A 12,713-nucleotide genomic window follows, 5' to 3' on the forward strand; every position below is an offset into this window, starting at 1 on the left:
TGTCTTTATTGACATTTTCAACCTCTACCTGACCCGGTCTGTAATACTAACTTGTTTCAAGTAGACCGCCAATAGTCCCCATGCCCAAGAATGCCAAGGTAACCTGCCTAAATGACTATTGCCTTGTAGCACTCAAATCTATAGCCATGAAATTCTTTGAAAGGCTGGTCATGGCTCACAACACCATCATCTCAGACACCCTGGACCAACTCCAATTCGCATACCATCCCAACAGATCATGCAATCTCTTTTGCACTCCATACTTCCCTCACCAAACCGGACCAGGTTTCCTGCTAGCGATGGAACTTAGGCTATTGAGTGTTTTAACGATGTTACATGCGTTTCCAGATACACAGCGCAGAGAGAATAGTAGCTAAGTGCATCATTGGAGCATGTGTCAATACTGAGGGGATCGAAAGAAAGGCAGCTGCTCTCTGATCAGCTTTCTATTAAAATCTTACCTTAACATAAGAAATATTTCACAATACTGACAACTGATCAACCATTACATTTTTATACATTGCTTGTTTTAATTAATTGCAAAGACATCGGCAACTTTGTACTTGTAGTCAACTTTGTTCTGAAGTTATCGGTGGTCACAGTGAGACAAACCATGTGATTCTATGTTAAGCAGATATCTTGCATATAAAGTGACACGTAAGGGCAAAAAAGCATTTAACAACGCACTTAGCTGTTCTACAAGTGGTCTGATGCAGGCGTTAGATTATAAGCATTTAAGTGCATTTTAATAACTATGGTTTTGGGAAACAGCTCAGAGAATTACGATGCTACTACGAAGGTTCTAACGATTAACTTAGCCTTAAGATGCTTTTGGGAAAACTGGCCCTGAACAAAACAAATACCTATATGTAGCCCGATTAAGGAAACTAGGCGTATGTCGCAAGTCACAACTTCACAGAAGAGCAGTTTGAAAGTAATTATTTTTAACCAAAATGTATTTTTTGGCAGAAATGCCTTCTCTCTGAGTGAAACAGAAGTCCTTCTGCAGCACTTTTCCTGACCAGGAAGTAAAATGTCAGAAATCGGTGCTCTTTTCAATTTGATGCCTATACATGGTCTTAAAACTTAGGAGTCTGCTGACAATCTATACGCCTTCCTATTGGTGTAAAGAGGATGTCAGAGAAGAAATTTCTGCTCATCTTGTTCTGTGGTGGGAAAAAAAACTATTTCTTTGTCCTGACCGTCCACTTCCGGTACTCTGGAGGAAGTGGGATGGACTTTTGTTTTGCCTTGGTAACGAACGGCTAACGTCTCCAGCTCGAATTTTTTTTGCTACATGTGACCATATCACCGTAATGTATGTTTTTTCAATATAGTTTAATCAGATTATTGAAACTTTATTCGGGAGTTTTGCCGTGTTCCGTCATCTGACTGTGTTTACGTTGGAGAAATTTATACCACTACGCTAGTGCCAATGCTAATTGAAGAGGGACATTTGCCATTCTGAATCGAAACAACGACTCATCTGGACAGAGAGACGTTCTTCAACATTCTGATGAAAGATCAGCAAAAGTAAGACCCATTTTATGATGTTATTTCATATATCTGTCGTGCATGTGAATTGGCCGTGGGCGCCCAATTATTTCTGTCTATTTTAGCTACGCTAATATAGCGATACATTTTGTTTGCGCTGTAAAACATTTAATAAATCGGAAATATTGTTTGGAATCACAATATGCCTGTCTTTCAATTGCTGCAGACTATGTATTTTTCAGAAATGTTTTATGATGAGTAATTAGCTATTTGACGTTGGTGTCTGTAAATATTATGGCTGCTTTTGGTGCAATTTCGGCTTGTAGCTGAAATGTAAACTATGGTTTATACATAAAATATGCAAATTTTTCGAACAAAACATATGCTATACAATAAATATGTTATCAGGCTGTCATCTGATGAATTTGTTTCTTGGTTAGTGGCTATTTATATCTTTATTTGGTCGAATTTGTGATAGCACCTGATGGAGTAAGAAACTGATGGAGTTAGAAAAAGTTGTCTTTTGCTAACGTGGTTAGCTAATAGATTTACATATTTTGTCTTCCCTGTAAAACATTTTAAAAATCGGACATGTTGGCTTGATTCACAAGATGTGCACCTTTCATCTGGTGTCTTGGACTTGTTAATGTGTGAAAGTTAAATATTAAAAAAAATAGATTTTGAATTTCGCGCCGTACATTTTGAGCTGGATGTTGTCATAAGTGTACCGGTGTCGGGCTGCCCCCGTAAAAGGTTAATATCAAATTTGTATGCCATCTGTAAATACAAATAAATTGTTAAATTACAAGCACAGTTGGTTTAGCCCCAGAAAGAGAGAGCAATCTTCCCGCTAGCCATGATTGGCTGAGATAATGAGTGGGCTGGACATGCCGAGAGATGGGTTTGAATTGGTCTATCACACAGCACACGTCTGTCTATTGGAGCTGGTCAGTATGTCTAGGTAATTGTGTCGAGCGCAGCTTCTTTTTTTTAAAGTATTGCGTAGTAAAACTGCATAAACCTAATGTCAAGTTAAAGTGTACTGTTAGCTAGCTAACGTTATATGTATGCTCTCCACTTTCTGGAAGACCGAGTTTTGCAATCAGTGGAATTTGAGTATGATAGCTAAGGAGGAGAAGACCCCAGCCTGGATTACATCATAAAACTAAGGCAACCATGCATGGCATCAGACAGGAGACGCAACCATAATGTATACTGGTAAGATTCAGATATTACACATTTCTAATTTTGACAGAAAGTGGTTTCATTTCAAGTGTACTGTCAGCTAGCTTGGTCGCTAGCTAACGTTATGTGTATGATCATATTCTTCGTATCTCAGACACATTTGCTTGACTGGTTACAGCCATAGAACCTGGTTGATTAGCTAGTAGGGTAGTAACGTCATAAATTGTGATTATGGTCTATTGTTTAGCTAGCTAGCTCCATGTCTTAACAAAAGACACCACTCTAATTTTGACAAAGTATTTTCATTTCACGTTAAAGTGTACTGTTAGCTAGCTAGCTGGCTCACATTACGTCATGCATTGTGAGTCATTGTTTACCTAGCTACATTTCTTAACAAAAGACTCTCGTCTTAGTGTGCCAGAGCGCAGAATAACGGATGCATTTAACGCTCAACACACGTTGAATATGTCCGGTGTCAGTAAACGTCAACAACAAAGCATAATTCAATTGTTGCCAGCAGCACAGTTAGTCACCAACGCTCTGGATAACATGAAAAAAAGCCTAACCAGCTCTGCTAGGGCGAGTAAAATGGTCAGAGTGGGGTGTTCTCTCATTATGTGTCTGAAAGTAGCTAGCCAATGTTAGCTTGGGTGCTTGACTGTAGTTGTGGGGTCAGAGCATTCGGAACAACCCTACTTATTGGCCAGAGTGTCCAGTGTCCTCTCTGAACGCGAAACCACAGAGCGATAGGGCGAGTAATGTTCAGTGAGCTGTGCCCTCTCACTTAGATGTCTGGAAGTAGCTGGCAAGTTAGTACAGAACAGTTGGATCAACCCTTAAAGAGATTGGTGGGGCTAAGGATTAAGAGGGTGTGAACAATGCTGAATGGGTGTAGACAAAGAAGGTCTCTCCAATAGTAGTACCAAAACATTGAAAGACGGTTCTCAAAAGTGAGTTTATAAATTGATCAACTTTCAAAGCAGAATTACTTTCCCATTGTTTTCTAAAATGCAGTGTATGATATACCATTTTGTAGCTGAGTCTCTACTTTTATCCAATGTAAAAAAAAAAAAAAATGAAAGTCAAATGTTGCTACATAAAACCGAATCCAGGTGGTGAGTCATAAGAATGCTGTTCATTGACTACAGCTCAGCACTTGAGTACCATAGTCCCCTCCAAGCTCATCGCTAAACTCAGGACCCTGGGACTGAACACCTCCCTCTGTAACTGGGTCCTGGACTTCCTTACGGGCCGCCCCAAAGCAGTGAGGGTAGGCAACAACACATTTACCACGCTGACCAACTACACGTTTCATCCATGAGTGCGTGGCTGTGCACAACTTCAACATCAAGTTGGCACACACACGCTTCTGCTACAACTCAGTCTATTATCTATACGGTTGCCTACAGGGCTCTAAGCTGACCCTTTTTTTACAAGGAGCACATGTGAAGAAGAAAAACATGTAGGCATACAAAATTTAGGAGAAAAATATTTGGCGTATTAAAGCTAGAATACTACATTTTTCTAGGCGCACTGGTGCTCCAAAATAAATAAAAATCCAGGTCGCACATCAAAATATGTATGCGAGTAAAATGGTCGCACTGTATGAGAATGACAAATCTACAACAAATTTCTATGTGAATTTGGTCGGGTCGCCCAAAAAGTTACATATTACAGCTTTAATACAGGGAGTAGCTACTGGGTAATGTTAATGTAATGGTTACGAGCGAGAGGATATTCACCCAACCTTAGATAAAGTACCAGATGATTAACGTTACTATCGTTCTTAACTGCCAGTCTAACGTCAGAGCCATTTGTAACTCGCTAGCTGCCTAGTTTGTTGGCTGGTTCGCCTTGCTAGCACGTAGGGAAAATAACGGTATTGCTGGTCCCATAATCACGTTTCGCTATACAGAATACAGCCGTTTTGCAATACAAACATCAATGCAGATAGTAGACTTAGCTAGCTATTTAGACAAATTATATTTCCCTGACAGTCGAGTTGTCAAGACAATTAAAAAACGTTTGTATCCACCAAAACCCACAACAAAGACGGTGGATAGCTAAGTTCATATAACTAGTTACTGTAGCTAACAGTAACAGGTTAAATTGGCACTCTTGCTAACCTGGAAGTTGCCGTTAGGTTTTGTGAGGTTTCTATGCCTTAAAAATGTAATGTTAGCTAGCTACCGCAATCACAACAACCAAGGGTTAGGAAAGATTACTACAAACGATACACGATTGAGTAATTTACAAAAACATAGCTAACTAACTAGGTTAGCTACTTTAGATAGCTGGCTAGCTAGACGACAATGAAATGGAAAGATAGCGGTTGTCTAAAATAAACTGGATAACGTTAACTAGCTAACGTTAGCAGACGTTACAACGTAGCTAGCCAGACAACATTCACCACAACGTCGTATAAAAACAGATTCGTTTAAATGTTTGTGGTAGTTACCTTATCGTCCCTTTTTCAGAACTGCCTCTTGTAGAAAAGGCCAGACGTAGCTAGCGCTAGTTTAAAAAACGAAAAGGTCGCAACCGTATCGCCCCTACTTTTCCGACCATCATCATGAGATCTGTTAGCTGAAGATGTTCGAGAATCACCCTCCCATATTGCTCGCGCCCCTTCTCTTCTCTCCAAGCTACTCTGGCTGAATGGTTGGTCTGTCACGTGGTTATGTTGCGTTTACGATTATCTCCAGTACTTCAATTGAGTCGAATGCCTGAAAACACCTTTTCATTTGTTCAAACCTTCACGTGGCACTCTCCCAGTCAGCTTTTACATTATATTCGGCTGTTGCGTGTGCAATGTTTGCCTTTATGTACCCGATGGTAGCATCAAAATCCTTTCATTGTCCCCATCGTCCTTTCAACGGTTTAGCTATCTAACTGGATGTTTCACGTGCAACAATAGAGATGTAATGTATTTGTTGAATTGTAGCCTACACTATCGATAGCTTTTGCTTGACATGCACATATTTTGTTACCATACACATAGTCAATTATAAACAGGTCTGTTCTGGCAGTTGTTAAATACACCATTATTTGCTATTAGAAATGTATGGCAATGTATTGCATTTTTAAATTGACCCTCAACTACAGAGAGGGTAGGCCTATGATTTGAGAGATGGCCTAGTCAATTCAAACAATTTCTCTGTGCTTTCACATTGTGGTTTCCTGCTCACACAACTTACTTCTTGAGATATAATTTCTGAAGTCTCATGTCAAAACCTTTTAGAGAAATACCAATGGACATAGATCTATGCGTTACTGTAGCTAGGGGCCACAGCATAGGCTATTTGACGAAATGTTGCTGCTGGCACAGATTGTTGGAGCTCAGGATATCTATACTCTCACCTGCTCGGATTACACTCCTAATTCAGTTATCCTCTGAGCAGCCAAGTGATGTATGTGACATTTATAGACCCATCCTATATTGGGCTCAGGGCCAGGATGAAAAAGGCATCTGCTCTGCCCTATGATGTATAGTAATATCACACACTGATCTATTAATATTGAATCAATCAAGAAACACAATCCGGACATCCAATGTTTTCCATCAGGGCCAGCCAGATTAGTGAGAGGATATAGGCACTTGTGTCCAACAACATGTTAACATATCAGAGCTGCGCTCCTGAGAGTGTTCTCTGGTGGCCAGCAGATAATGCCCTCTACTACTGCTCAGTTACCTCAGCATCATCCATTACAAAGATCCATCTCCATCGATAGAACATGAAATGTTTGCTGAACAGGGCTTACACGAAATTGCCCCAATTGAAGATGGTTTGCAACAAGTTTACTATAAGATCACCTGCCTGTTAGGAGCCAAGATCTGTGTTGTTGTCTTGGGGGGGGGGGGGGGGGGGTAAGTTATATAATGTCATTTTTTGAAGTGGGAGGAAAAGTAAAGAATGTATTGCAGTGAACCATTGCTAAAGGACATTAGTAGATACCAATAGTAGTTAACAGTCCTGCAAGCCTCGTTTTCATGAGTGATGCAGTTCTTGCAAGAGTGGCGAAATCTTCAACAGCATAATTTGGGTGTGAAACCAGAGGGCGTTTGTTACAGGGAGGGACAGCTAGAAGCCATAGACAACTTTCTAAACCACAGCATTGAGGATTAGATCAAAGTAAACCTACGCAACTAATAATAGAGATTGAATTTACCGTTCAAATTTAAAGTGGAAAGAAAGTAAACTGAATGATCCCCTCACACTTTTAAGCCTCTGGAGTGGCTTATACTGAAGCATGGAAACTGTGTGACTATGCTGTCAGATAAATATCTCTTGTCAAGAAACAGGGATCCACCACTCAGGACGACAATATGTCACTATTACAGGCCAGCCTAAAAAGAAAGCGTATTTTGAGAGTAAAAAAATACATTGAAAATGATGATGCTCTCCCAAGATCATGTGATGAAAACTAGGGTTAGTGAGCATGAGTCATGAATGTTGCCAAAGCATACATTCCTTCTAGGATGAATTGTATAGTTATATTATACAGTGGCTTGCATATGGCTGCTTATAAATTAAGCTGAACCCGCTCACACTTAAATGAACTGCAATCGGCTATCTTGATGCTTGCCCTGTGGTCACATCTAGGGCCATTTTGAAGAGATATTTGATTTTTGAAATGTAATTTTAGCAAGGAAATTAACTATTGTACATGTATAATAGAGACTACATGTGGCACATTCTCAATGAAGGCTCCTTTAAAATCTAGAATGGCAACATAGTAGTTTAACATTTTGAAATGACAGTTGACCATCAGTCTAAAATAAATGTGTATCTAATCTCACCTTTGATCTTTTTTTCAGATAAAACATGTAATAGGTGCACATATCCCAGCAACAACACTTGTACAGCACCACCAACTCACAGCCATCTAGTTAGTAGACCTCTGGGATGATGATCAGAGAGTGTATAAAAAAAGCTGTGTGTTTTCTCCCAAATCTGAGTGAACAAAAAGCTTTTTCTCTCTAGCCGCTGTCTCTTGACATTTGGGCCAAGTTCTCTCAGCATGATAGACATTTGTCCCAGGGCTTTCATGGGGTTTGAGAGTGCCTTCTTTAATTGCATAATGCCCCCTTGTGTTTCCTACGATCAACATCTCAGAAGATGTGAGATTCTTTTATGAAAGCTGTTACATCATTTAGAGATTAAATTGAGATCTTTGAACCATGATCTTTGAACCGACGACCATCTGTTGACAAGCTATACTCTTTACACAACAGACTCCCTAAAAGAGATTCTCCAATATTTTTGTATACTTTTTAGCCAGTAGTTCTGCAAGTAGCGCTCACAAGCCAAAAGTGGCCCCCGAAGATTGAGTACTACGTCACATGTGTGCAGATATGGACAGTACGTCATTGCTCTCTGTCTTGCTCTGCTGTGTGTGCATCATGCTAGCTGTCACTCAAATGGCAAGGGCTGAAGCTCATTGGCTAGAACTCACATTTCTACAAGGCTGGGCCACTTGGGGGGGGGGGGGGGGAAATGAAGGTAATATGGAGCAGCACAGCTTCCATTTATTTTGTGGCTAATTGAGGTAAAACAGTAATTCTGCTCATAGATTATGCATGTATGAACTACATACTGACACATCCAGCACAAAGCGGGAGGTTAAAAAAATACTTAGTATATTTTACTTTATAAGGACTGAATGCTAAGGCTACCAAGCTTGCTAGGACATAGAGATACAACTTCAATTAGCACTGACGTGTGAAGCGAAAGGTGTCGAAGCCTTTGAGCCCAACAAATGGCAGGCTACCCCACCCAAATCCAGAGGCCTTGAAGACCCCTCCTGTTGTTCATTCACTGGCATTTTCTACAAGAAATCTGCCTCCAGAAATAAAAGCTTCTCCCAAGTGGGTGTGACACCTACTCCCGTTGCCTGCTGCATTGCTGCTTGGATTCCACCTGGCGATCTGTTCACCGTCTGCCCTGGTTGTCTCCCCCTGTCTGGTACAGGTATCCGGAAGGCCAAAGTTAGTTACTTTAAGGAGCAGATCTCTCTCTGTGGTTCTAACCCCAAGAAGTTCTGGAAAACGGTTAAAGACCTGGAGAATAAACTCTCCTCCTCACAGCTGCCCATGTCCCTTAAAGTTGATGTGGTTGTTACTGACAAGAAGCACATGGCTGAGTACTTTAATCACCACTTCATTAAGTCAGGATTCCTATTTGACTCAGTCATGCCTCATTGCCCGTCCAACATTTCCTCATCTTCCACCCCTTCTAATGCGACTATCCCCGATGTTTCTCCCTCTTTTTCCCCTGCCCCACTACAAAGTTTCTCCCTGCAGGCAGTCACTGAGTCCAAGGTGCTAAAGAAGCTCCTGAAACTTGACCCCAAAAAAGCATCTGGGTCGGATGGTTTAGACCCTTTCTTCTTTAAAGGTTGCTGCCCCTATCATTGCCAAGCCTATATCCATCCTTTTTAACCTGTCTCTCCTTTCTGGGGAGGTTCCCATTGCTTGGAAGGCAGCCACGGTTCATCCTTTATTTAACGGGGGAGATCAAGCTGATCCTAACTGTTATAGGCCAATTTCTATTTTGCCCTGTTTATCAAAAGTGTTGGAATAACTTGTCAATAATCAACTGACTGGCTTTGATGTCTATAGTATTCTCTCTGGTATGCAATGTGGTTTCTGCTCAGGTTATGGATGTGTCACTGCAACCTTAAATTCTAAGCAATGTTGTGCTGCTATTTTTATTGACTTGGCCAAATCTTTTGATACGGTAGACCATTCCATTCTTGTGGGCCGGCTAAGGAGTGTTGGTGTCTCTGAAGGGTCTTTGGCCTCGTTTGCTAAATACCTCTTTCAAAGAGTGCAGTGTACAAAGTCAGAAAATCTGCTGTCTCAGCCACTACCTGTCACCAAGGCTCGATCCTAGGCCCCACGCTCTATTCAATTTACATCAACAACATAGCATTAGGCAGTAGGAAGCTCTCTCATCCATTTATATGCAGATGATACAGTCTTGTACTCAGCTGGCCCCTCCCCGGATTGTGTGTTAAATGCTCTACAGCAAAGCTTTCTTAGTGTCTAACAAGCTTTCTCCACCCTTAACCTTGTTCTGAACACCTCCAAAACAAAGGTCATGTGGTTTGGTAAGAAGAATGCCCCTCTCCCCACAGGTGTGATTACTACCTCTGAGGGTTTAAAGCTTGAGGTAGTCACCTCATACAAATACTTGGGAGTATGGCTAGACGGTACACTGACCTTCTCTCAGCATATATCAAATCTGCAGTCTAAAGTTAAATCTAGACTTGGTTTCCTCTATCGTAATCGCTCCTCTTTCACCCCAGCTGCCAAACTAACCCTGATTCAGATGACCATCCTACCCATGCTAGATTACGGAGACATCATTTATAGAGCGGCAGGTAAGGCTGCTCTCGAGCGGCTAGATGTTTGTTTACCATTCGGCCATCAGATTTGCCACCAATGCTCCTTATTTCACACGTCATTGTACTATATAACCATCTGTAAACTGGTCATCTCTGTATACCCGTCGCAAGACACACTGGTTGATGCTTATTTATAAAACCCTCTTAGGCCTCACTCCCCCCATCTGAGATATCTACTGCATCCTTCACCCTCCACATACAACACCCGTTCTGCAAGTCACATTCTGTTAAAGCTCCCCAAAGCACACACATCCCTGGGTCGCTCCTCTTTTCAGTTTGCTGCAGCTAGCGACTGGAACGAGCTGCAACAAACACTCAAACTGGACAGTTTGATCTCAATCTCTTCAGTCAAAGACTCAATCATGGACACTCTTACTGACAGTTGTGGCTGCTTTGCGTGATGTATTGTTGTCTCTACCTTCTTGCCCTTTGTGCTGTTGTCTGTGCCCAATAATGTTTGCACCATGTTTTGTGCTGCTACCATGTTGTGTTGCTACCATGTTGTGTTGCTACCGTGCTGTGTTGTCATGTGTTGCTGCCTTGCTATGTTGTCTTAGGTCTCTCTTTATGTAGTGTCGTCTCTCTTGTCATGATGTGTGTTTTGTCCTATATTTATATTTTATGTTTTTATTTTTAATCCCAGCCCCCGTCATTTTGCAAATCAGTATTTATTCTTAACTGACTTATCTAGTTAAATAAAGGTTCAATAAAAAAATTGTCGCAAACGTTACAGATTATGTCTTTAAAGAAATACAGTATATATGTGTAACGGATGTGAAATGGCTCGCTAGTTAGCGGTGGTGCGCGCTAGCAGCCTTTCAGTCGGTTACGTCACTTGCTCTGAAACCTAGAAGTAGTGGTTCCCCTTGCTCTGCAAGGGCCGTGGCTTTTGTGGAGCGATGGGTAGCGATGCTTCGTGGGTGACTGTTGTTGATGTGTGCAGAGGGTCCCTGGTTCGCGCCCGGGTCGGGGCGAGGGAACGCCATAAAGTTATACTGTTACATATGTCTGCCTTTAATACTTGAGCTTCACCTACCAGTCTCTTTAGACCAAGTCTGTTATTAGCTAGGAGTCTGTGATAGGTGATCCAGATAGGTCTTAGAGCACAGGGCAGAAAATACTGTTTGTCTTTTTTTGTTGACAAATGACTTAGATAAACAATACAGAGTATTCATACTGGAGCAGCCCTCACATTTATTTAAACGAAAAGACACTGGTCAGAGACACCTGCATCTTTCTCAGAGCCCTGGATATAGCATTTGTTATTCAATAATAATAATAAGAAGAAGAAAACCAGAAGTTTGACATCAATTACACTCTGGCAGAGTGACCTTTCACCATAACATAAACTTTAACCAGTCAGAAACAACATCTGATCTGGGGAAAGGGTCGGTCAGACGACCATCCCTGCTTTGATGGCGATGGGGTTGATGGGGAAGGAGGATCGCATGCTGGCAGACACAGATTGCTCAAATGATTATGGGCTGGATCATACATCATGTGACGACTGTGTGCCTTTCGGGGCTTATCTTATGCTGCTGCAGTCAGATGCTTAATGGGCTGGCAAAACAACAGAGGAGCAACACTATGAGAGAGATAGCATAGAGAAAGAAGGCCGTGACACAACACCACAAAAGACTACAAGGAAATAGGACCAAAGCGATGGAATTCACAATTATGCAATGAAATGAGATAATAATCAACTTTCTGAATAGGCCAGGTTTTAGATTAGAACACAGTGACAGAACACAACACATGCCACAATGGAGAAGCACAGAGCCATATAGCATGCAACGACAACACGCTGTGTTTATCTGTGGGAGAGAGAGACGACAGGCTTGTGAGCTAATCAGCCAACAGTGGTCTTCCACTGGTGTGTTAATAGGTATACTGAAATAGGCAAAGACTGGCCACAGCCCTGCATGCTCCTTCTTTGTCTGTTTCTCTTTAGGGAAAGGGAAATTAGGATTCCTAGTCAGTTGTACAACTGAATGCATTCAACTGAAATGTGTCTTCCGCATTTAATCCAACCCCTCTGAATCAGAAAGGTGCGGGGGGGCTGCATTAATCGACATCAACGTCATCGACATCCGGTTAACAGTGGGTTAACTGCCTTGCTCAGGGGCAGAACAACCGATTTTTACCTCGGCAGCTCTGGGATTCGATTCAGCAACCTTTCGGTTACTGACCCAACACTCCTGCCCACCTTTATCTGTACTCTCACCTCGCAACATTCAAACACACTAACTTTGCACACAGTGTACCTATAAAGGAACACATATGTGAGAATGCTGTTCATTGATTACAGCTTAGCGTTCAACACCATAGTGCCAACAAAGCTCATCACCAAATCAAATCAAAGTTTATTTGTCACGTGCGCCGAATACAACAGGTGTAGTGAAATGCGCCGAATACAACCTTACAGTGAAATGCTTACTTACAGGCTCTAACCAATAGTGCGAAAAAAAGGTGTGTGTGTGTGTGTGTGTGTGTGTGTGTGTGTGTGTGTGTGTGTGTGTGTGTGTGTGTGTGTGTGTGTGTGTGTGTGTGTGTGTAGATAAGTAAAGAAATAGAACAACAGTAAAAAGACATTTGAAAATAACAGTAGCAAGGCTACATACAGA

At 41.6% G+C, this 12,713-nt stretch overlaps 1 protein-coding gene across 4 annotated transcripts in view; it reads right to left on the minus strand.

The window, feature by feature from the left end:
• LOC129823838 (CMP-N-acetylneuraminate-beta-1,4-galactoside alpha-2,3-sialyltransferase-like) overlaps positions 1-5,366 on the minus strand; it is a 79,294-nt gene extending 73,928 nt beyond the window's left edge. For 3 of the 4 annotated variants that reach the window (XM_055882870.1, XM_055882868.1, XM_055882869.1), the window contains exon 1: positions 5,138-5,366. The gene's annotated coding sequence lies outside the window, so the exon portion shown is untranslated. The remainder of the gene's footprint in view (positions 1-5,137) is intronic. The other variant, XM_055882871.1, reaches the window with a different exon arrangement.
• Positions 5,367-12,713: the final 7,347 nt, after the last annotated feature.

Source organism: Salvelinus fontinalis, chromosome 26 (genome assembly GCF_029448725.1).
Source record: "Salvelinus fontinalis isolate EN_2023a chromosome 26, ASM2944872v1, whole genome shotgun sequence".
Lineage (NCBI taxonomy): Eukaryota > Metazoa > Chordata > Actinopteri > Salmoniformes > Salmonidae > Salvelinus > Salvelinus fontinalis.